The sequence below is a fragment of the Brachycentrus maculatus genome, unplaced genomic scaffold (assembly GCF_059751285.1).
Source record: "Brachycentrus maculatus isolate JH-2025_06_01 unplaced genomic scaffold, ASM5975128v1 h1tg000166l, whole genome shotgun sequence".
Lineage (NCBI taxonomy): Eukaryota > Metazoa > Arthropoda > Insecta > Trichoptera > Brachycentridae > Brachycentrus > Brachycentrus maculatus.
Window position 1 is genome coordinate 2,112,053 of NW_028280919.1, and position 25,230 is coordinate 2,137,282.

The 25,230-nt window shown below is 32.7% G+C and overlaps 1 protein-coding gene across 5 annotated transcripts in view; it reads left to right on the plus strand.

The window, feature by feature from the left end:
• Nucleotides 1-25,230, plus strand: part of ATP8A (ATPase phospholipid transporting 8A1) — a 139,048-nt gene that overhangs the window by 17,004 nt on the left and 96,814 nt on the right. The window contains exon 1 of one of the 5 annotated variants that reach the window (XM_088261693.1): nt 8,839-9,038. The exons of the other annotated variants lie outside the window; for them this stretch is intronic. The gene's annotated coding sequence lies outside the window, so the exon portion shown is untranslated. Of the gene's footprint in view, nt 1-8,838; nt 9,039-25,230 lie in introns of those variants that run through there. 5 annotated transcript variants of the gene reach the window in all.

A 25,230-nucleotide genomic window follows, 5' to 3' on the forward strand; every position in this document is an offset into this window, starting at 1 on the left:
CAGATTTGTGAACAAGTATTTGGACTCACCCAAAATGTTGTACATACTAATATTGATAAAAAAAACGCTGAATGAACGATATTAGGAAAAAAATCACATCTACACGAATACCTACAAATCGGTATCTGAGCATAATGACATTGCTATTTTTGAGTGACGTCCGTACCTCGGCAGCCTGGCTTTCGCCGGCCTTAATTTACGGAACCCACCCATTAATGGGTCTGTTATTCAATCTGTCAGGGAGTGGCGGATTGTGCGTGCCTCTTTTTTATGATTAAAAATTTACAGGGCGTCGCGTGACCCGAGGGCTTTCGGTCCGCCACACTTCCCCCGCCGCGGACTGAAAAAGCTCGCCGATAATGAAATTTACACTGAAAAACAATGGCCGGCTAATACCTAATGCACGGCTATACAGATTAGTCGCATGTTGGGAAAACATGATGAATGACAAGTAATCTTCATTTTCTAGGAATTCACATTCCTCGTACGGTTGAATTTCTATATTCGTACACAGTTCGTCCCAGGATTCTATTCGCGACCTGTACGAATTCCTTTTTTTTTAATCGAATAAATTTGTCCGCCTCCGTAGTGTAATTGTCAGCACGCTCGGCTACCGTTCTGGAGGTCCCGGTTTCGATTCCCAGGGGGGGTTAAATAAATATAAGTGATTTTTTCACTGTAATATTTATTCAATATTACCCTGGTCTGGTACCTGAAGCGGAGGGCTGGTCACCTTTCCTTCATGTGTAAACGATCAAGATAACACTGCGTTCATATGACGCAGTGCCCTATGGGGTGCGGATTAAGGTTTTCTCTCTTCTTCTACTTGGTGTAGGCCTTGCGGCCTGTTTTTAAGAGGGATTTGCCTTCAGCGATGTTGATTCCTAAATAATGCGTTAGATTTTTATTCCCGAACTTTAAATGTAGAGCCCTAGTCTACGTAAACATTTATAATATAATAATATTGATATCTCAACATAGATGAAAAAGAAAAAGTTTGAGTATTTACAGGGCTTACGACCTGTCATAAGGAGGTTTAAAACTCGTGTAACATTCACCTATGATTGATAACTATATTACTCAAATTTCGGAAGTTGTATTTATCCTTTGATTGACACATTTATTTAAATTTATTTTGAGATATTATTAAAAAAAACAATTCCTAACTGGACGAACTCAAAATATTGTGAATTTATAATAATACTATTACATTAAATATTTCTTCCACTTTTCCCCTTGTGGTTCATACGAGTATGTTTCTTTGCTAAGCATCCTTCAAATTTCACCTCTCTATTGAAAAATGCTTTCTTGATTACGTCGTTAATTAAAATGTTAACACTCGTAATTTCGACGTAAATATGAGGAAAATAACAAAAGCTTGTAAACAGTTAGTTAAAAAAATAGCGTATGATTTTTTTTTAAGTATAAGAGATTCTTATGTAAACAAAAGTTTTATTTTATTTTAATAATAACTAAGCAAACCAACGCATCCATTCGCCATGGCCTCGGTGAGCTGTACAAATATGGAAACAAACGAATAGCGAGGTTCTACGGTAACTATAAAGCTGAAGATGTCAGGATGGGATTGGTTTTTGACTAAAAGACCCTGTGATTATTGAAACTCTATTTTGAGAACGAGGGCTTTGGTTTTTGTTTTCCGTGTCATTTTAATGTCTCGTGTTAGGCGGGTACGGCAGTGAGTAATGTTGCAAACATAATCATTTTGCAGGCAGTTAGTTTAAATTTATTTATTTCCAGTGTAAAAACACGCGTAGCAGTAGAATTACGGAACTATTAATTACATACATGGTTAGATTTAAACGGAACGTGATAATTAAACATAAATATGTTCATTGTGACTTACATTTTTTGTCATGGTAATTACATATTTAGGAGTATTATTTGGATTATTTAGTAGGATACAAATATATTTTCTCTACAAAATTAACTTTTCGTAAGCTAATTTGCTTCGAACTGAGACTTTATTTTAATTATATATTTATGTATATAGGTATGTCCAGTGGCGCGCACAGAATTTTAAATCAGGATAGGCAGTAGGGTTGGGTATGGATAAGGCATAGAAGTAGGCACAGGTCATGTTTCTATATAGAACGCGAATAATCTCGGGTAGGCACTGCTTTTCTGCCTATATAGAATGCACATCTCTGGATATGTCTGTCTCAAAGGGTGTAGTGTATTGGTTACGCGCTTGGCTACCATAGTAGAGGTCCAGTGTTCGATTTCTAGGGGGTGTGGGGGCAAAATAAATGCAAGTGCCTTTTTTATCATTAATATTACCATACCTGAAGATTAAGACTGATCACCTTGATATAATTAACGATTAAGTTATCATTGTATCAGTTTGATCAGTTCTTGAGTCTCTATGAGTTGCTCATCATCCCAAAAAAATTGCTTATTGGGGCAGCCATTGAGCCAGAAATGACACTGATTGCTGAAAAAAGACATTGGTCGAAATCAGCGGATCATGTTCGATCTTTTCAAGAGTCTTTCCATGGTGAAATTGAAAGTGTAAGTCTTTCCATGATGAAATGCCAAACGATACTGAAAAAAATACGACAGTTCAACATGACTCAAGCGTGATCTGTCAATGAATGCCTATTGAAAAAAAGGTCACAATGAATCACCCGTTATATACGAGTATATGTATATACACTAGCTCTATATTACGATATTGCAATAATTTCCCCGAAGAATTGTATGAAATTCTGTTTGTTATACGGAAACGGTATACTTCCTAAGTTCCGACAAGATAAGCACACCGGTTCGATATAAAAGTGGATAGATATCCCGAATTCCTTGGCTTGGCAAGCAAATTCATTATGTTGTCATCAATTTTCTTCTCCGTCTTAATCCTCATTGCTGAGGGTTGTGACCCTTGCAGAAGCAATGACTCTTCTCCAGTTATCCCTTGACTGCGCTGCACGTAGCGCTCCAACCACTGAGGTGCCTGCTGCTGCCTTAATTTGATCGGTCCATCGTGTGGGGGATCTTCCTCTCCCTCTCTTTCCCTCCAGGCTACCGATCACAACTAGTCGTTCCAGGCTATCCTCGTTGCCACGCGCAACGTGTCCAAAGAACTGGAGAATCCGTCGGGTACAGATATTGGTCATCAATTTAATCGATGATTATTAACACTTATGTCTTGATATATTAAAACCACGACACATCAACGATGAATCAGACAAAAATATTTTCTATTATGATTTCTTTGTGATAAAAATAAAATGTGAAAAAATAAATGATTGCAGGTTAAAAAATATACACCATAAAAAAATATTGGTAGTTTCCTAAAAAAATATGATTTTATTCTATTATATAAAATGAATATTATTCCATCAAACTCTGTTACATCCAAAAGTAATAATAATAAGGTAAACCGAATGCAGTCGAAATGCGATCTCTCAGACATAGTGCGGCAAAACGATCCATGATAGGTGTTCGAATGGTGATATCAGTAAAGACTGCAAGGTTGATATTAGTATTTTCGATTAAAAAAAAAAGATATGTTGAAATGGTAATCCATCTCATCTCATTTGATGTCCGAAGGCGTATGGAACGAATGAGTGAAGAAAGAATAGTAAAACAAATTTATGAGGCTAATGTAGTTGGGAATAAGAGTAGAGGAAGACCGAGGATAACTTGGCACGATCTAGTATTACGAATACCTGAAAGTGGTCAAAGCAGGAGTCGTAATAATCGGTGGGTATGTATGAGTATGTATGATTGTTTGCAAAGACAGATTGCAATGGCGTTCTATTCTCTCTGTCTACCCCTGCAGGGAAGCGTCGTAATGGTTAGTTAGTTAAAAAATATGATTCCATCAAATCGGCTGTCTAAACTCAAAACACAGTAAGGGACATTTTTTTTGTAGTACGTTTTTTTTTGCATTTTTGGACTAAGTAGATTCTACTTAGTCCAAAAATGCAAAAAAACGTACTACAAAAAATGTCCCTTACTGTGTTTTAAGTTTGGACAGCCGAAATATCATTCCATGAGACATCCGTCAATTTTTGACATTTTTTCTTCGACCGCTATTGAAAAACCCCGTATCCGAGAATCGTTAAAAAATCGGGTCACTGTCAGCAAATATGCGGTAGAATTGAATTGTGTCATTCTGCTTTATGTATGTAAATATGTGTTGAACTAGTGTTGGGTGTGTAAGGACAAGAAGAGTGTGTTTACTTATTGGGTAAATATTTCGTTACTCCATCCGGCGTTCTGTGCGCAACACGTTTATCGATCAATTAAAATAATAGCTTCCTGGTACAACGTCGGTTATCATTTTAAGTGCGCAAACATTTACTTGTATGTATGCATGGGGTGTTTTTCTAGAGGTATAAAAATTCAAAAATAAAAAAAAAAACATTTAAAAATAATGTTAATGTCTATGAAATTGGCTTTATTTAATAGATAATTTTATGGCATTATTGTTTAAAAATGATTTCGGGCAAAAGAGCGCCACAGGTAGCTCGAATGAAGCCCAATCGTGTATATATAGATGATGAAACAATCGAAAAAGTTAATGAAACGAAATATCTGGATGTAATATTGGATTCAAAATTAACCTTGAATGCAAATTTTTAACAAGTTTATATATTTTTTTCCTTAAAATATTATAGAATAAGTTAAATAAAAATACCGCAGAACTCATTTTTTAAACAAAAATTATTCCACATATAGATTACTCGGCTGTCCAAATTTAAAACACAGTAAGGGACATTTTTTTGTAGTAGTTTTTTTTTGCATTTATGGACTAAGTAGACTCTACTTAGTCCAAAAATGCAAAAAAAACCTACTACAAAAAAATGTCCCTTACTGTGTTTTAAATTTGGACAGCCGTACTGCTCTACAGTATTATTTTTGGCAAATGAAGGAAATTTAAATAAATTAGAAATTATACAAAATAAAGCCATGAAAATAGTACTTAAGAAAAATATATATAATAATATAGAAAAAATGAGAGAAGAACTCAATTGGTTATCTATAAAAAAGTGACTAAAATATAATATGCTGATCTTTATTTATATTTTTTTTAACGATAAATTACCCAAAAAGTTTATGGATAAAATAGTATTCAACAAAAATTTTCATGAACATATTACTATAAATAAGGATAAAATAAGACTGCCATTGTTGAAAAAACCGAGTCGCAAAATTGTTTAAACACCCCATACATACATGCCAGTGAAACGCGTTTCGTGCCTTTGTTTCCGAATAATTCTTCCAGATATTGTTGATTTATAATTCTGGGTCTGAGATACGCGTGCATATCTTAATATTTAAATTTTCAACCCCGTTTGGTTGTAGGATTCTAACGATATTTCAATTTTAATAAGTTTGAAATCATTTCCTCGATTGGGATTCATTTATTTCACAAACTATCACGTAAATCGTTCAAAAATATGATTTAACAAAACACAACTGAATTCGTACGTATACGGTATTTATGTATTAATTTTAAAATCAAACACAGATTTTTTGACTCTACTAAGTTGTATTTAATAAAATTAATATTGTGATAGTTGTTTCGCCTAGTTATGGCATTTTCAAACGAATGTGAAGATCAAATGGACTGACGGTCCTTATGTTGCTATACAATTCTAAGTGATAGTTTTAACATGTGCAGCAATAATATGTGTTTTTGTTAATAAAATGCAACTTAGTAGACTCAAAAAATCTGTGTTTGATTTAAAAATTAATACATAAATTAAAATGGAGTTCTACAAATTAAACGCCGAATCAATAAATAATATACGGTATTTACCTGCTAAATTCAGAACTTTTTAGTCTTATTCTTGGTATAATTACCGTCTTATTCTTAATAATATTTATTATTTTTGTTATTTCAAAATATATAAATTTCCAAATTACCAGCATCTCTGCAAATATGTTTCCTTTTATATGATAAAATGACAACTAAGTAGTTTTTTCTACATTTTTTTTTTCATCAGTGACCGGGTGAATGGTGATGTCGATAACGTATTATCGTTTTCATGTCATGATCCACGTCAGTATGCGCTTGCCCTTGAGGTACTTTTTTACGAAAATGGCACTATTTAAATTATTCTAAATTATTATTTATTATTATTGTAACGACGAAACCCGGCCACTGGTCATTTAAAATAAATATGGGAAAAAACTATATAGTTGTTATTTTACCAAATAAAAATGCATTTTCGCCAGGAAATGACAGTACAAAACTTAAATACTTCCTTTACTCTACTTTTAAGCACAGTGGATAAAGCTCTTTAGCGAACATCAAGAGAGTCGAGTTTTTAAAATAAAATTTAATGATGCTTTTCATGGGTACAGTATTTTAATAATTTTGTAAGTATAGTCACAATTATATTTATGAGCATATGTTTGAATACACAACAAAACTCTTAAAAGTTTGATCTTCCAAAAAGTTCTTAAAAATGAGATTAGGGCGATTAGGGTGACCCCTGTATACTACATCCATTTTCACATATAAATATAATTACCCACCGATTATTTCGACTCCTCACCCGACCGCTTTCAAGTATTTGACATACCCGATCATGCCAAGTTTTCCTCGGTTGTCCTCTGCTCCATTTTCCAACTACCCCATAATTTTGTTTTACTGTTATTTCCACTTTCAACTCATTCGTCCCACATGTCTAAACCTTCTCAACACGCGTTTCTTAATATCTTAGATATACATTGATTAATTGATTCGGCAGTCACTTTGTGGTACCTAATATCCACAAATTATTAATTCATGTTTTACTTGGTAAATACCACTATTTAACCTTTTCCACTCTGACCATTTTTTCTCGTAACTGATCAGCTACTCTGACCAAAAAAATGCGACGTTTTTCTACCATTCAAATAAATATTTTGGTTCCCTAATTATAGGACACTGTCTGGCAATTCGTATGACCATGTTAATTAAGATTAACTGTATTTATCTGAAATATTTTTTGGTAGAATATTCTTGGGTGATAGAGAAATCAGTGATTAAAGTTGCCTGTGCCGGGCCAGAAATTGTGGCCCACGGAGCTGCCTACTAGAATCATACGGGCCAGAATGTCTGGCCTACAGAGTGGTAAGAGTTAAAATCTATTGCGACACATGTTTCAATACGGTGTTTGAAAATGATGCGGAATGCATCGAAGCATGTGTCACAATATATTAGAAGAAATAGTGGTACATATTTAGTAAAACTTTGATAGAAAATTAAAATTTATCGTTTAGTAGTAAGAAATCACCATGATATGTTATCATAATACTGTAGCTAATAGTCGCGCCAGCCTCGTTTCAGGCATTCATTCAACGCGTTTCTAAATGGATGTTTTCATTTCCAGTGACATTTCGTATTACTATTAAGGATATTACCCTATCATTTTCATTGATGTGAATATACTCGTATTGTGAATGCCTAACTACGCTACATTATAATATTACAATATGGAGACATGTACACTGCCCCTTTTTATGTTGACTTCGACCGTTTTTGCCTTTGGTATCACATATTTATCAACCTATTTATCACCCTTTATTGAAATTGTAATTTGATGCGTCGAGAATAAAAGAGGTAGGGTAGAATCTATTATTTTAAAGTACGTTTTCGTTTTTCTGCAGAACCGTAGTGAACCGTTGATCGAATTTTAATGATATCTTTATATATTTATAACGCATTTACACTGTTGTTATTTTTTTTTACAATAATGTTAGTATATAACCACTCACAGAGATTTTTGCGACGGGTTTCTCTCTCTCTTATTTTGTATGAAAAAAAAAAGTATATTAAATATTTTTTTGTTTTTTAGAATATATGTACATAGAATTGATTTAAATATATTTTTTAGTTCCTTGCCTTTCAATAACTCTTTTCCAAACCATTTAATTATTTTATTTTATTTTATTTGTTCGGGAATTGTACAGCTTTACATTTAAAAAAGTATATATTAAAAAATAGTTACATTAATAAAAATAAAGCCAATTAAACAATTCCACATTTATGTGTTATAATTTGAAATAAAAACGTATTTTCTCAATATAAAAACGGTATTTTAGGAAAAAATCAAATATGTAAAATGTTACTTGGATTTAGAGAAAATAAAGTAAAAAAAATAGCGAATTTTCAAATGCTGGGTCTTAACACTGCATTGAAAAAGCTTTTTTTTTTAGCAATGATCCTTTTATTTGGATGTATGCAAGATCCATGTAACATGTATAGGGTCCGCCAAATAACTTTTTTTTTTTGAAAAAAGGGCGCAAAACATCGAGTGTAGCTTCGGCTGTGTGGCACGTAGCGCCGTCCTGTTGAAACCAAATGTTGCCAATATCCTCCTCTTCAATTTTTGTGAACAAAAATCCGTTCAAATTGTTGAGAACGACGGTGAATTGATGTTGATGGCGCTTCACGCACACTTTCTGCCACAACATCGATATTCTCGGGTGTACGCACTGTTTTTGGCTTTTCACGCTTTGGTTTATCGATGAGGATGCCAGTTTCTTTCACTTTTTTCACAAGATAACGAACATACGGAGCTGACGGTGCTTCTCTTCTTCCAAAAACCGTACGCAATTTTCGCACACATTCTGCAACATTACCATGATTTTCAAAGTAATGTCGCAATATTTCCCAGCGTTGTTCAAGCGTATACACATAACCATATTCGCTCAGCGGAAGGATAAAACTACTTATCTGTCAAATCAGACATGAGCTAAGTGTTACCATTCACGAAATAAGCACTAGTTGAAAAAAAAAACTTTAGATGGCGGACCCTTACGTCTGCCCATGCAGTCGGAGGTCGGCTTGCAACTTGCAGCGTCGCGACTACGCCGGCGCTACTAGCTGTATGTGGGCATGTTGGCGAGCTGGCCCGCCGGCGCTCAGTACGGAGCCGTCCGTCCTCAGCGCTCAGCGCTTCAGCCCGCCGCTCTGTTTTCCCGCTTCTTCCCGCCGATTAGTTTTCCCGCGCGCGCCAACTCGGAATACACTCTCCAGTGCTCGCACTTTGCATATCAGAATCTAGCAACTGCTTTCTCAGGTATATTATTAAAAAAAAAAAAAAAAAACGCATTGGTATTTGAAGCAAAGATAGCAATCTTCGAAATTAGTCATTACTTAATGTCAAATATGAAAACTTGTTTAGTTATCTAAGAAATAAACAAAATTGAAAACATGATCACATGTGCATTTAAATTACTGCATCAAAATAATAAATTGTTATTTTTTTCCTTTATTCAACCAATTAATATTTTTGATAATTCATGATTCATTTTCTTTTAATTCAGATTTTGTACATCGATTGTTTGATATTTTAAAAGTAAAAAAAGAATTTTTTTTAATCTAAAAAAGCAGATAAAAAATATCATATCCTAGTGAATTTAATATCTCTTAATTAATTATTTTCTTTTTTTCATAAAAATATATTTCGGTCATTTTTTCGAAGTGTATGTATTCTTAATTACGCCTTTGTTTTAATTTGTTGTAATAAAGAGAATTAAATTAAAACGATACTGCATTTTGAGTGTGTCCAAATACTTGTTCACAAAATCTGGATTATCTCCAATTACAGGAGTTATTTTCATATTATTTTTTGACATTTCATCAAAGATGAAGAAGTATATGGAAGTCTGGGCATTTACGGGGCTTACGACCGTCATAGGCTGGTTTGAGTGAAAAACTCAAACCAGCCTATGACGGTCGTAAGCCCCGTAAATGCCCAGACTTCCATATACTTCTTCATCTTTGATGAAATGTCAAAAAATAAAACGATACTGTTTGTGAAATCCTAAAACAAGATTTTATTATTGTAATTTAAAGGCCACACATAGTATTTTTTTCTTTTTTAAAAAGTAAGGTTACGTTGAATAGCTGTACGTCAGAAAAAGTAACCTTCTGTGAAAACTAGTACACGTAAATGATATTCGTTTTAGTCAAAAATATAGAAGAATATCGCATGTGAATATTTAAATTTGTAGTATTTTAATACAGTATTCTTCTATATATATATATATATATATATATATATATATATATATATATATATATATATATATATATATATATATATATATATATATATATATATATATATATATATATATATATATATATATATATATATATATATTAGACATTAAGGTTTTCTTTTGAGAGTTTGCTGTATTTGATTCTAATACCCATGTTCTTTGAAAGTGATTATTGGTGATGTAAATATTGAAAAGTTTTTTTTCCAGTAACATATTGGTTTGCGAGCTTTTCTTACACCCATGCTTTTTATGTTATTATTTTATATTATTTTTTGACATCTCATCAAAGATGAACACTTTACACACGTGTAACATTCACCAATTCTACCCATTATTGACAACCACACTACTCAAATTCTTGGAAGTTCTATATATATGAACCAATTTAGAAACTTTGTTCTTGAATCACTAGAACTTCACTAGAGACATCTATTGGTGAGATGTAAAGAAGCTTTTTTATTAAGCAGAAACTCTTATATTAGTATGTGAGATCCGAATCCTGGATTATAATCACACACATGAGAAACGCCAGAAAATACCATTTTCATTTTTATAATTAAGCTTATAATTTGACCAGATAATTTATTTACAACATTTTGAGTGTGTCCAAATACTTGTTCACAAAATCTGGATTATCTCCAATTACAGGAGTTATTTTATTTTAGAAGAAGAATATGGAAGTCTGGGCATTTACGGGGCTTACGACCGTCATAGGCTGGTTATTATTATTATTTTATTATTTTTGACATTTTCAAAATCATCATTGCATTTATTTTGATATTATTTCACTGACGTGTTTACCTCTAATAGTTGCCTAGTCTTCAGGAAATTCACAATCAAGGCAACATTGAGTCAGTTAAATACTGTGATCTATATAATGTTGAGTCATTTATAAGGGGAGAATTTCGTGTATTTGATATGATAAAGCGTAGTCATAGTTTTTTCTACAACAAATTTAATCTTTAACCCTGTATGACCCCAAAATCATTCCAATAAGATATGTGAAAGTTATTTAATAATGTGTCGGGTTGTGGTCCCGTGGTTAGTGTCGCGGATTCTTAGTCAGAGATTATGGATTCGAGCCTACTCTTTACTACCACAATTCGATACCTAATTTAATAATGATCCGATATATATATATATATATATATATATATATATATATATATATATATATATATATATATATATATATATATATATATTATATGTAAAATTAACAAACTACCATTTTATTACATTAATTATATGAATTTAACTTACAAATGAAAAAAAAAATCACTCAAACGGGTGAAAGATTTATATCCCTATATTATTATTATCATTACACTTATATTATTAATATAAAATATAATTTTATAAATTGTTTAATATGTACTTTATAGTAGGCATTAAATAATTATATTATAGAGATGTCTTTCAAAACAAAATAATTATACCTACCATACATAAATGGTTTACTGCACGGGGATTGGTATATTGGTAGCAAGGCGAAGCCTTATTCTGTTTTTCAGTCTTTTTCGTCAGATAATACAGTTGGAGACCATGAGCACCAAAAATACGAAAATTTACGAGTGCCAGTTGTCATATCACAGTATAGTATATCATTGACAGTAGGTAGGTTTTAAACAGAGTATTGTTTTTCTTTTATTTATGTGATTTTTCACTTTAACATTTATATAATATTACCCTGGACTGGTACCTGAAGCTCAGGGCTTATCACCTTTCCTTCAGGTGTTAACGATCAAGATGACACTGCTTTTATGTATGATGCAGTGCCTTATGAATTATTTGTTGCGGATAAGGCTAAGAATTGATTTTTTTTTTAAATACAAGTAAATCGATGCCTTTTATAAATTTTCTTCTTCGACTGTGTTTTATTGAAACTGTTCTCATTTTAGAATTTTATGGTATATCTATAAAATTTAATACGACAAGCGAAGACATTTATGACTCAATTTTACTGCTTTATGAATACTGAAAAATGTTCCCGACTTGGCGTAGTATGAAATAACCTAATATGATCTAATGAAAAGTGATAGAAACCTGCATCATAAAAAAAGCGTTTGTGCACTACACGGAATTTTACCGTCCGGCAGTCCGGTTTTTTTTTTTAAATAAAAGCGTGTACGACAGTTTAGCGTGATCGAATTTACACGCACCGTGATCACGCACCGATCGAGCGCACCAATCCGAAGACGGCCAAAATCATAAGCCAATCCAAGCCAATCGTCTGTTTTATCATGCTAACCGGACTGCCGGACGGTAAAATTCCTGTGGTGCACAAGCGCCCTTCTTCTTGCTCATCAGGAATTCTGAGAATGAATTCACCGGTTCTGCAAACCGGTATTTCCCAAACATTTATGACTTTATGGTAATTTTATTATTTGCAAATATTTGCGGATCGTTTTAGTTTCTTCATCAGAGTCTTGATAAAATTAGGAATACGGAGACATTAAAAAATATGATATAAAGTAAAAAAAATAATTAAACTTTACAATTTTAACAGAAACGTTTATTTTATTAGGTATTTTTGAGTAAGATTTACTTTTAAATCTTCTTTTATACAGAAGCTTGCACATTCTACCTCATGATTTGTGAAAAATAAATAAATAAAATTATTTTTAATAATTAAATCATAATCAATTAATAATTCCGAAAAGACGACGTTAAATACATTACTATTAAAAAAAGAGAAATATTTCTGATTTTATTATTTACACAAATATTTCAATTTCATACTATTTCTGTGAGCCTAAGCGGCTCATTATTAGAAATAGGTATCAAATTGTGGTAGAGTGGGTTCGAACCGAGAAACTCGGACTTGAGAGTCCGCGACTCTAACCACGGGACCACAACCCAACACATGTATTCTGATAAATCTGGCCCAAAGAAGCTGTAAAATTTCCGTCACCAGAAAACGAGTCCTCCACGCCAAATACTCTGCCTGTTTTGTGGATGTGCTTGTAGATTCCAGTTACATAATGTGAAAAAAAACCTAATACACTTTTTTGTGTAAATATAGTTGGGAAACACTGGGGTAATCCACGATAAATTTTATGTTACTTTTCAAAGAAACCATAAATATTACTTTAAGGAGAGGTAACGATCTGACAGAATCAAAGCAGATATGAGTAATGTGACGAATGGCCGATGCGAACAACGTACGTTTATTTCTAGATTCCAACGATTGCCGTTGTGTGATCAAAGAATTCGCTATTCGAGATGAATGTGATATATTTAACCCACGCGTCCTCACCGTGAAAACATATGTTTTTCACGGCCGAAAAATAGACTGCGACCCGACAAGAGGAGTGTCGAGATGGCATAATCATCGCCAACAAATGATATAATTTCCAACGTCTCCGTAATCGCTTGATCTAACTGGATACACACTACAATTGGTAAATCAATCGTCACCCTGCGGCAATTGAACTGTAAGCAAATGAAATCACCGTAAAATCTAAAATTTTATTTTAATTGCACTCAGATCAATTGACGATCATACTATAAGAATACTCATATTTCGATATGGCCAAATTTTGCCATGATGATGTTTTTAATCGGTTCACGGATGAGGTCGCTCTCAATTCCTGATTAAGAGCTGCTTAAGCGCATCCACACTTTTTAGTGCTTTTATCCACATTTTTTAGTGTTGATCCTGGTCTTCACAAGCTTTTTCTTCCATATTCTTCTTCTTCTATGTTGAGATGTCAAAAAAGACAACACTTTGCTTAGTTGATTACAGTTACAATTATTACATAGGTATATCAAGGAATATAAAGTTTTTTTTTTTTAATTTTCACTATCGTAAATGATGATTACTAATGTTATGTTGTAATAAAACGGATTTTTTAAACTGTATTTTTGTACGTGCACATACATTTCGCTCACTCCTTTCAACAACGTCATATATCTAAATACTTGATTTTTCAGGAGATCGTTTTTATCGTTCAAAAATATAATGAAATGTATTAAAAATAAATATTAAGCCGCTTATTGAACTTTTTACTGAGCAACAGATCTTTTTAAATACAACCTGTATGTTTTTTCTCCATTTGAAAAATATAAAGTATATTAAAAAAAATAATTAAACAATAACTTTTCTTCAAAATGCAAAAACAACACTTTCTGCCCTGTAGCGGGTAAATATTAAGTTAAAAATACGCCGCTTTTGCTGGGATATAGTACTTTTTCTGGGCATTCCGAAAACATGCACAACTGAAAATTGAAGATTTTTGATATATGAAGTTGTTGAAAGGAGTGAGCGATATGTATTTATTTGCAAGTTGATCCGGTATTTTAGTAATCGTTTTATTACAATTGAAAGAGAACAATCGTAAGATGTATAGCAACTCGTTATTTCAAGAAATGGAGCAATGCTTACGTACATCATTTCCAGAGAATCCAATTATCACGGTAGGTTAACATAAATCAAGCATTGAGAGTTCGCTATCCCGGACCTTCTCATTTTACAGGGAGCTTTGTTATACACACTGGCGCGCGTGTTTTCTAACCGAGTTTACACTCGAAACACGTTTTAAAAATACCCCTCAAACTCACGTGATTAAGTGCATCGTATTTGTGATTGTAAGCTAATGCGGTGCACTTACTCACCGAAATAATATCAACCGGTGCCCGAGGAATGCACCAAATCTTTCATCTGGCATTTCAATTCTCGAAATACACGACCGGCAAACGTGCAAATGTGTTCACTCAACAACAAAAAATGATTTAATATGATGAAAAACTTATTGAGGCGGGATAAACGATAACCCGCAGCTTAATTTTCTTTTCAACACAGGTAACTAAATTGATTTTTTTTGCTTAAAACACCGTTTTTGTATTAAAAAAAATAGTTTTTCTTCGAAATACATATATGGTTTTGAGTTATTGATAGGTAAGCAGTGAAAAAAAATATGATAAAAAGTATTCTTTCATTATACCTTCGTGTATTCTAAAAAAATATTACCCTACCGGTCGCGAATGAATTGTATATTTGAGAGTTCAGCCTTAACGTTACAAAATAGACTGTTCAATCGAATTGTATTCAAAACATGAGTTCTTTATTTCATATTTTTTAATGATTTAAATTCATCATTTCTCAATTAAGTTAATAATTGGAGCTATTGGTGATCTTTGAGGCACTTGTGATTTTGATGAAAAATCGTGAAAAAGCAGTATTTAAAACTTTGAAAAAATGTTATTCAGTATAAAATTGTCACGAAATAAAATTTAAAAAAAACTTTGTAAAATAAGGAAAAATCTATTAGCATGGTTGCCTTTAACAAATTATTTATATGAACTAAAAAATAAATGTTTGTAACTTCACGTTTCAAACACATCTTACATTTCATTTTCTTCAGTGCCCATGTAAGGAAATAATAATGAAATAAAACACAAATGATGTAATGATATAGTCAATACCATATACCACAGGACTTTTTCATTTGACGTGCTATGCCTCAAATTGTCATATTTTATCAGTATGATTTCTCTATTTTTAGCACTCATTTACATAATGTTTAGTACATAATATAATAACGTTTGATGAGAAATATCACATTCCATATATCGTGTGACGTATTAATTGAATAATATTTTGTTTTGTAATTTGTGTAATATTTGTGTTTTAAAAAAAACTCGTTTTTAATGTTTGTTCTTCACGTATGTGAGTTTCGCAATACGAGTATAACACGCTCGTTTTGAATTTTTTAAGTAGCAGCAAAAAATAGTTTGAAATTAACACTCCTTTTTCTTCTTCGTGAGCCCTCTGTCCTCCACTGTTGGATATGGGCTTCTTCACCTTCTTTCCATTTCCTCCGGTCGGTTGCTGCTTGCAGCCCGTTTCTACCCCCCACAGCGACTATGTCGTCGGACCATCTCTTTTAAGGTCTTCCGACACCTTTTTTGTTCTCTCATTCATTATATTACCATATTACAAAGTTAACAATGCTTTTAATATAAAAAAAATATGAAATTATAGATACTTTTTTATTATTCGATGGATCAATCTAATCACCCGGTGAAAAGGGGATAATTTAAATAGCAATTAATTTATGAGAAACAAGATAATTATCACCGGGCAACCTTTTAGTATAAATCAGCAGTTTCCAGTCGAATAGATTATTTGGCAGCCTTTACTGAAAACAATAATCGTAGTATTATTCTGATGCGTGGTTTATTTTTCTCTCGAGGGCAAATTGTTCATACCTATTTTTATGCTATGTATTTAATTAAAGATATTTTTTTGTTATTTCAACGCGGAACAAATGTGTGCACCAGAATAGAATTTAGTCATGAAGTTATTTGTATTGTTCAAATAAATATACGTGGTAAATTTCCACTGGTTTATTGATCAATGAGCGCTTGCACCCATTGACGGGCACCTTCAGACCGGTATACAGTACACATATTATATCATAATACATTTATAAGGGACGGAATGGCAGATATAAATAAACTTAACAAAACGTGTTTTTATTATTTTTTTTGGCAATGATCAATATTTTTTATTTGATTAGGAATACAATCCCATACTTAAAATTTGAAAAAAAAGTAAGCAACGTGAAAAAGTGGTTTAAATACAACATTTTGAGTGTGTCCAAATACTTGTTCACAAATCTGGATTATCTCCACTTAAGATTTATTTTTGACATTTTTATCATCTCTGCATAAATGAAGAAGAATATGGAAGTGTATGTAAATGAAATAACTGGTCAAATAATAAGGTACATAAAAAATATATATTTTCAGGTGGGTCTCAAGTATGGGAATATAATCCAGGATTCGGACCTTGTGTACAAATAAAAGAGTCTCTGCTCAATAAAAGCTTTCCTTAATCCAACATATATGGTTATTGTGAACTCATATGTACTGTGTCACGAAATTGAGCAATATATCTAGAGTTCCAAAAATTTAAGTAGTGTGGTTGTCAATCATGGGTAGAATTGGTGAATGTTGCGCGTGTGTAAAGTAATCACTTAACCAGTTTATACTTTTAAAGGTATTAAGCCATGTAAAAACCCAGACATCCATATTCTTTTTCATCTAAAAAAGCTTTTAAATTTTGTGGGAATAAATAATAACTAATTATCTACTAAGTGGTATATGTAAATATAAATCTAACGCATACATCCCTTGGAAAGTGTTTTTCCGTCGTTTTTAATTTGCTTCTATTTTTTTTTAATCACCGTTGACCTTCGAATCCTGTGGAAGCACATACGACACTTACATTGAATAATTTTTCACCCCTTAAAGTTGTTATTAACGGCCCAATTACACGTTATCGATAATTGAAATGTTATTTGTGGTTCATTACTCACACACGGTTGTAATATAACTCATCGTAATTACAGTACATTTGTTTTAGGATAATTTCAATAAACTTTCGAACTTCTATTATTGGATAAAAAAGATCAGATATCTGATGACGTAAACTACATTTAACGATCTAAATGATTACTGTTTTCATTTAATTTCAAACCCCGAAATTTAAACGTGAAGTTATTAATAATTTGAATTTGGTTCACTGTAGACTTTAATCGTTCATATAATCATGTATTGTAGCTTAAATTTTGATATTAATGTTCATACAATTTTTTTGTATTTTTTTTTCTATTGGAATAATTTATAATTAAAATTTGTGCCAAAGGGGTGGGGGGGAGGGTTTATAATTTCACACCACATCATCGTTCACGAAAGGAAAATCAATATAACAACATTTTGAGTGTGTCCAAATACTTATCCACCAATCTGGATTATCTCCTCTTAGGAGTTATTTTTTAAATTTTTCGATGAAAAAGAATATGGAAGACTTAGTATTTACAGGGTTGGCTAACATGGATGGCTGTTGTGAACGCACATGTACTGGGTCACGAGATTATTTATTATATTTAGGAGTCCAAATAAATTGAGTAGTATGGTTGTCAATCATGGGTAGAATTGGTAAATGTTACACGTGTTTAATTACTTAACCAGCCCATGACATGTCGTAAGTCCTGTAATTGCCCAAACTTCCATATTCTTCTTCATCTTTATTGAGATGTCAAAAAATGTGAAATCAATATAAGTTTGATTAATTGATTCGGCAATCACATTGTAATAAAATATATCCATTTTTATTTTAAGTTTTACTCAGTGAATACCTACCACTATTTCTTAAAATCTAGAATGACAACCGTCTTGATGCATTTCGCATCGTACGGTGTTTGAAAATGATGCTGAATGCATCAAAACACTTGTCACAATAGAATTTAAGAAATAGTGGATTTATTAAGTAAAACTTAAATTAAAAATTCAATTTAAGTTTTTTTTTTCTTGAATGTTTTTCGCTGATACTTTGTGGCACATTTTATAAACTTTATAAAATAAAACAACTTTTTTTTAACCACTTTTTATTGGTACACTTTTTCCAACCGGTTTCGAGGAGAACCTTGTCATCCTCAGGGTTTATGTACTAATTGTAAAACATTGAAATACTCATAATTAGGTTATAGTTAATTACCCTGGTATGAAGTTTTTGGTATCGTAAGGGAAGGGTAATCAACTATAACCTAACTATGAGTATTTCAATGTTTTAGAATTTAGTACATAAACCCTGATGATGACAATGTTCTTGTCGAAACCGGTTGGATAAAGTGTTCAAATAAAAAGTGGTTAAAACAAAGTTGTTTTATTTTATAAATATTAGTTTACTTCATAGAATTTTGTCCGCCTCCGTAGTGTAATGGTCAGCACGCTCCGCTACCGTTCTGGAGGTCCCGGGTTCGATTCCCAAGGGGGGTAAAATAAATATAAGTGATTTTTTCACTGTAATATTTTTTCAATACTACCCTGGACTGATACCAGAAGCGGAGGGCTGATCACCTTTCCTTCATGTTTAAACGATCAAGATAACACTGCGTTTATATGATGCAGTGCCCTATGCACCATTGGGGTGCGGATAAGGGTTTTATTATTATTTATAATTCATAGAACTCTATGACTAAAGTTTTGACATGACAATAACCGCATTTACATCTTTATCATATAGTTTGTGGCACAATCTGTCATTATTACTGTCACATTTGCATTAGCGTAGGATTTATTATGCTACCGGTGGTACTTCCATTCAGAATACTCGTATGTGCCTCTGGCGATTCGATTTCATATATTCCCGACAACTTTCATCAGTCATACATTCTCACTTTAAAAATAGACTTAAATAATTCAGACACAAAGCGGATACTTGATCATATAACGTGAATATTTTCAACATTTTACATGCTAAATCGAAGGAAAATTATGGTTCCGACTTTTTTTGAACTGAAAAAATCTAAGATGAATCGAAAATAGATCTAGCCTGGTTATACAGTGTGGCACAAAATTTATCAATCTATCGGACGATGCTATAATTTTTGCACATGGCGTCGTACGTTAATCATATTTTAAATTTGTGAACTAGACAGTTGCAGTATACAAACAAATTGATAAAACTGGCACAAATATGTATCAACAGTCACTTGACGAATATCATTTTTTCCACTTAACAAAAAAATTGTAAAAGTCCAAATAAAGATTTCTATCAATCAAAAAAAAATTTTTTAGTAAAAAAAATAATTCATAAACAAAATGGGATGATTGATTGCGCCACCTTGAATCTGTTTGTATACTGCAGCTGTCTAGTCCACATAACATGTCAAATATGATTGACGAACGACGTCATTTGCAAAAATCATACCATCTTCCGATAGGGTGATTAATTTTGTATCACCCTGTATACACGATAGGTATTTTACGATTTGTAGATAAATGATAATAATTCGTTTTCCAACGTTTAAAGAGCTGTATTTCAGTATGAAAATATGCATTTACGGTTTAAATATATTTATAAAACACTTATATATGTCTTCTTTTTTAGTTTCCATTTTTCCTGTAATAAATAAGTACTTGAACTAACCTAACGCCAAATTATTGCATCTCTATTCGATTAGACGAATCGAATAGAATCTATACAATCAAAATTTATTTCATATTGTAATTTTAGACGGATGGCTCCAAGCAATGAATTTATGCATTTACCCAGGCTCGTAACACGTAGGAACACTCCTGACCTTATTTTCCTGTAAACAATTTTAAATAACTATGTAGATTGCCCAGAGCTTTTAACACTCATTAATTTTAGAGTCCCGGGAGCACAGACCAGAAACAAAAATTTATAAAAAATCCCTAAAATGCACACCAAGTCCTACCAACATTCATTTTTAAATCGAGCCTGCGATATGTACAATGTATTATAATTAATGCTTAATGAAATAGACACCAATAATGTTTCTTTTAATACGTTTAAGAGAAATATTGTTGATGTCTATTTGACTAGTTGATAGAGAAAATTTCTATCATTTGATAAAAACATGTAATGTAAGTTTATTTATATAGTTATACTTTTATGTACATGACAGTTCATTTTTATTTTTAGATTACTTGAGTAAAAACCTCTAATTGGAATGTTATTTTTTAAAAAAAATATATATATTATATTATTTTTGTCAAATACTCTGTTTGTTTTCTAAAAAAAAACAGAGATACGACTCTTTGAAAGATGGATAAAAATTACAGTACTTATTTGAACGAATGTTTCTATATTTTCACTTTTTTTCTAAATACCCATCTGTTCTGTCTGAGAGCTTCGAATCAAATATTATCCTTTCATCCGGTCATATTACGTCACCCCCTTGTCAAGTGCTCATTGCTTCAGTTTCCAGTTCTTGTTACTTCCGCTTATCTTATTCTACTTTTCCGCTAAGAAAAATAATGTATGTAACACGATAACTGCTCGTATCTGCAGTACGGAGTGTGCCAAGCGGTACAGCCAAGGAGATAATATATGAAGGGAGAGAACCGTATAGTGACTAGCAGTTTAAGAGGATGTTCCCAAGCACAGAATTCATTCCACCGGAGACCACCGGAGAAGTTACATGTCTGTTTACGCCCGATTTTTTTAAAGAATGTATATTGGATATTTTTTTTATTTTTTCGAATATACATAGAAAAAATATTTGTTTATATTTTTTTAAACTCCTTACCTTTCAATAACTTTTTTTTAAAACCATATAATTATTTCGAAGAAAAACTAATTTTTTCAATGCAAAAAGGGTGTTTTAAGAAGAAAATGAAATACGTAAAATTTTGCCTGGATTTAGAGAAAATTAAGTTAACTTAACCGACTTAACGAATACTGGGCCTTAAGGCAGCTCGCCAGCTATTTTTTTTTGTTTATAAATCTTTGTTATCCTTGCGAGGGGGATATGCATCCACTGCATCTTAAGGCCTAACGCGATTAAATTTTCTTTAAACCCAGGTAATATTTGACGTCATTTAATTTTTCTGCTTAAAATACCTTTTTTTCTATTAAAAATTAAGTTTTTCTGCATAAGTAAATATATGGTTTTGAAAAGAAAAGAGTTTCTGAAAGGTAAGAAGTAAAAAAAAGGCTTATGTTATTTAAATGACGTACGGCGTAATTGTTTATTATTTTCTATTTAATAATATTGTCATTGTAAAGTCTAAAAAATGACGATCAAAATTGAAAATGTGCCTGGAATTTCGGAAAATATTTGACGCAAAATGCAGCATAGTCCATGAGATTTATCTATACTGCAATGTTTACTGTTATGGTCCGTTTTAATTTAACTATACGCCTCTGTGATGCACTTCTCTTTGAAATTACCCGTTATTCGGTTCCTATTCGTGCGCCCCGTGGTGTAATGGTTAGCGTGTTTAGCTACCGTGACGGAGGTCCCGGGTTCGATTCCCACGGGTGGTGAAAATAAATATTGGTTATTTTACACTCTAATATTCGTTTAATATTACCCTGGACTGGTACCTGAATCGGAGGGCTGATCACCTTTTCTTCATGTCTTAACGATCAATATGATACTGCATCTATATGATGCAGTGCCCTATGCACCATTGAGTGCGGATAAGGGTTAGGAAGTCAAAAGAAATGATGGTCAAAATTGAAAATTTCCCTAGAATTTCTGGTAAAATTTGCCGTGGAATCCAGCATAGTCCACGTGATTTATACTGCACTGTTTATTGCTATGGTCCGTTTTAATTTAACTATATGCCTCTGTGATGCACTTCTCTTTTAAATTATCCGTTATTCGGGGCCTATTCACCCCTGGAGGTGTGACAGGGCGCATTATTCAGGGATTATTTGGCGAATAGCCGGCACTGTCGATCATATATTATACGGGCGGTACTAAAACACTTTGGCAACGATATTCCATTGAAAATTTTGTATTATCTTTTGACATCTCACCATAGATGAATCAGAATATGGAAGTCTGGTCATTTACGGGGCTTAAGACCGTCATTAGCTGGTTTAAGTGATCACTTTACACACGCGTAACATTCACCAATTCTATCCATGATTGTCAACCACACTACTCAAATTCTTGGAAGTTCTATGTATACGATCAAATTTTGAAGCATCGTACAATAATCACTAGAATTTTCGCAAGAGATTTTCATATGTTGGTGAGATGAATAAGCTTTTTTATTGAGCAGAAACTCTTATATTTGTATGTGAGGCCCGAATCCTGGATAATAATCACATACATGAGAAACGCCACAAAATATACTTTTCGTTTGATTATTTTAGCGTATAATTTGACCAGATAATTTATTAACAACATTTGTGACATAATCTATTGACAACAACTAATGTTAGAAAATTTTGTACTACCAATTTTTTGTGGAAACACAACAGAGTCCTGGTTCCAACTAGTCATACATGCCCTCCCCTATTCTTACGATTGCCACATTAACACATGTTTATTTCCTTTTATTGATATTTTAATAAAATTTCATGAATGAAATACTTTGGGAAAAAAAAAAAAGTTCGAAAAAGAAGCAGAGGAAGACCGAGGAAAACTTGACACAATCAAGTATGTCAAATACTTGAAAGCGGCCGGGTCAGGAGTCGTAATAATAGTCGGGTATGTGTGAGGAGATGCATGAATGTGGAAGAGGCGAAGAATGTTTGCAAAGACAGAGTAATCTGGCGTGCGATTCTCTCTGCCTATCCCTGCGGGGAAGCGGCGTGATGATTAGTTAGTATTTTGTGAATGCTGGGAACAGAGTAAATGGTGTACTGAATTTAGTTATCGAGTGTTTGAAATACTTGGACGTGTTCAGGTCATAAGCAGGAATGATCGGTGGGTATGTATGAGGGGATGCATGAATGTGGAAGAGGCGAAGATTTTTTGCAAAGACAGATTAGTGTGACGTTCTCATCTCTATGCCTGCCCCTGCGGGGAAGCGGCGTGATGATAAATAAAGAAATAGAAATACACAGGAAGTAAAAATCACTCGTCTGTACCTTTATCATAATGTTGGCAATTTTTTGTTGCTTGAAACCCTTGAATTACAAGAATTACATGAAATTAAATTTATTTGATCCAGATATAACAAAAATCAGATTTACATTCCACCCTTGTAATGTATGTTGCATCTCGGTTTCTCCAGATAGAAAATATCTGCTTTTAATCGTATTAAAAAAAACTGTTTGGAGCAGGTTCCAGAAATGGATTGCAAAGGGTTAACTTGTCGCATAAACGGGAGCCTGCTTTTACTGTGTGTGAACATTTGCAATACTAACTGGCTAACTGCGGGCGCATTGTAATGCGGTATTATCGGCTTAGCTTTTATCTGATGGCAGAACACAGTTACTACATAACACGCGCGGGCACCATTCGGCCACAAGATGAGAAATTCATACGTCAAAATGCTATTAATACGAAATTTTGCCGGTTAGTCTGTGGTTTGGAAAAACTCATAAGTTATTGGAAAACATACTGAGAAAACACTTTTGACATCTCGACAAAGGTGAAGAAGATTATGGAATTATGGGAATTTACAGGGCCTACACCGCCATAGGCTTGGTTAAGTGATCACTTTATACACGTGTAACATTCACCAATTTCACCCGTGATTGACAACCACACTACTTAATTTTTGGAATTTCTAGATATATTGATCAAACTCGTGACAAAGTACATGTGAGTTCACAACAGTCATCTATGTTAGAATAAGGAAAGTTTTTTTTTTAGCAAAGACTCTTTCTATTTGTATGCAAGGTCCATATCTTGAATAAAATGGACATTCTTGAGACCTGCCTGAAAACATGATTTAAATTTTTCTTATGTAGCTTATAATTATAAAGTTATTTTATTTATAACATTTTAATTTTTTTATTTTATTTGCAACATTTTTGAACAAGTATTTAGACACACTCTAAATGTTGTATATACTGTTGATGTATAGCTTTTTATATGACCAATTAATTTGTTTATAACATTTGTGATCATGTATTTGAACACACTCAAAATGTTGTATATATAAGTATATCTACTGAGAAATGTGTCATGGTAAACCTATTGAACAATAATTAACAGAATAAATGTTACGGGTGTTTTTTGTGATCACTTCCTCGAGTTATTTTGTTTGTCGAGCAGTTTCAGATAGGGAGGGGGGAACAAAAAGAAACAATTAACGGGGTTAATTGTTTTTTCCCACTGATTCTACATTTAATAGTTCGTATCGGCTTTACTTAGGAATTGAAGTATAAAAAAACACTATATTTAAGAAAAATCAAAGCAAACACTGATGTCGGGGAAAGGCTTGTTAAAATTTATACGTGATATCTAAGGGTTAACTGGTTTTTGTTTTGTATTACCTTATCCACTTATGATTTTTACCGTTCCGCAATTGACACTCATCAATCGAGTGCACATTATCATCAGAATGTTTTTAATGTCCACCGATCTGAAAAGCTCTAATTTTATCTATTTTTACCATGGATTTCTCAAGAATAGACAAAATGAAATATTATTACGTATACGAAATTCGCCTATATACGCTGAATGTTGCAAAATTCTTCTCTACTTTCTGCGCTTCTTCTTTATGGGTACATCTCAACTTATCGTCTTTGTATACTGTTGGGGTCAGCTCTCCTCGTCCTCAGGTATAGATCCTTCTGTTATGGGCAAGGTCACCTAGGCCATGCCTTCAAATCATATTTTCTTTCTGCAGCATTAATAAATTCTTTGGTCTTCCTCTAGACGTCTTTTGAGGAAGATCCGTGCCAATTGCCTGGTTCACAATATGATCAGGTTCTCTGCGTCCTATGCGCCCATACCATCTCAATTGCCTTTCCTC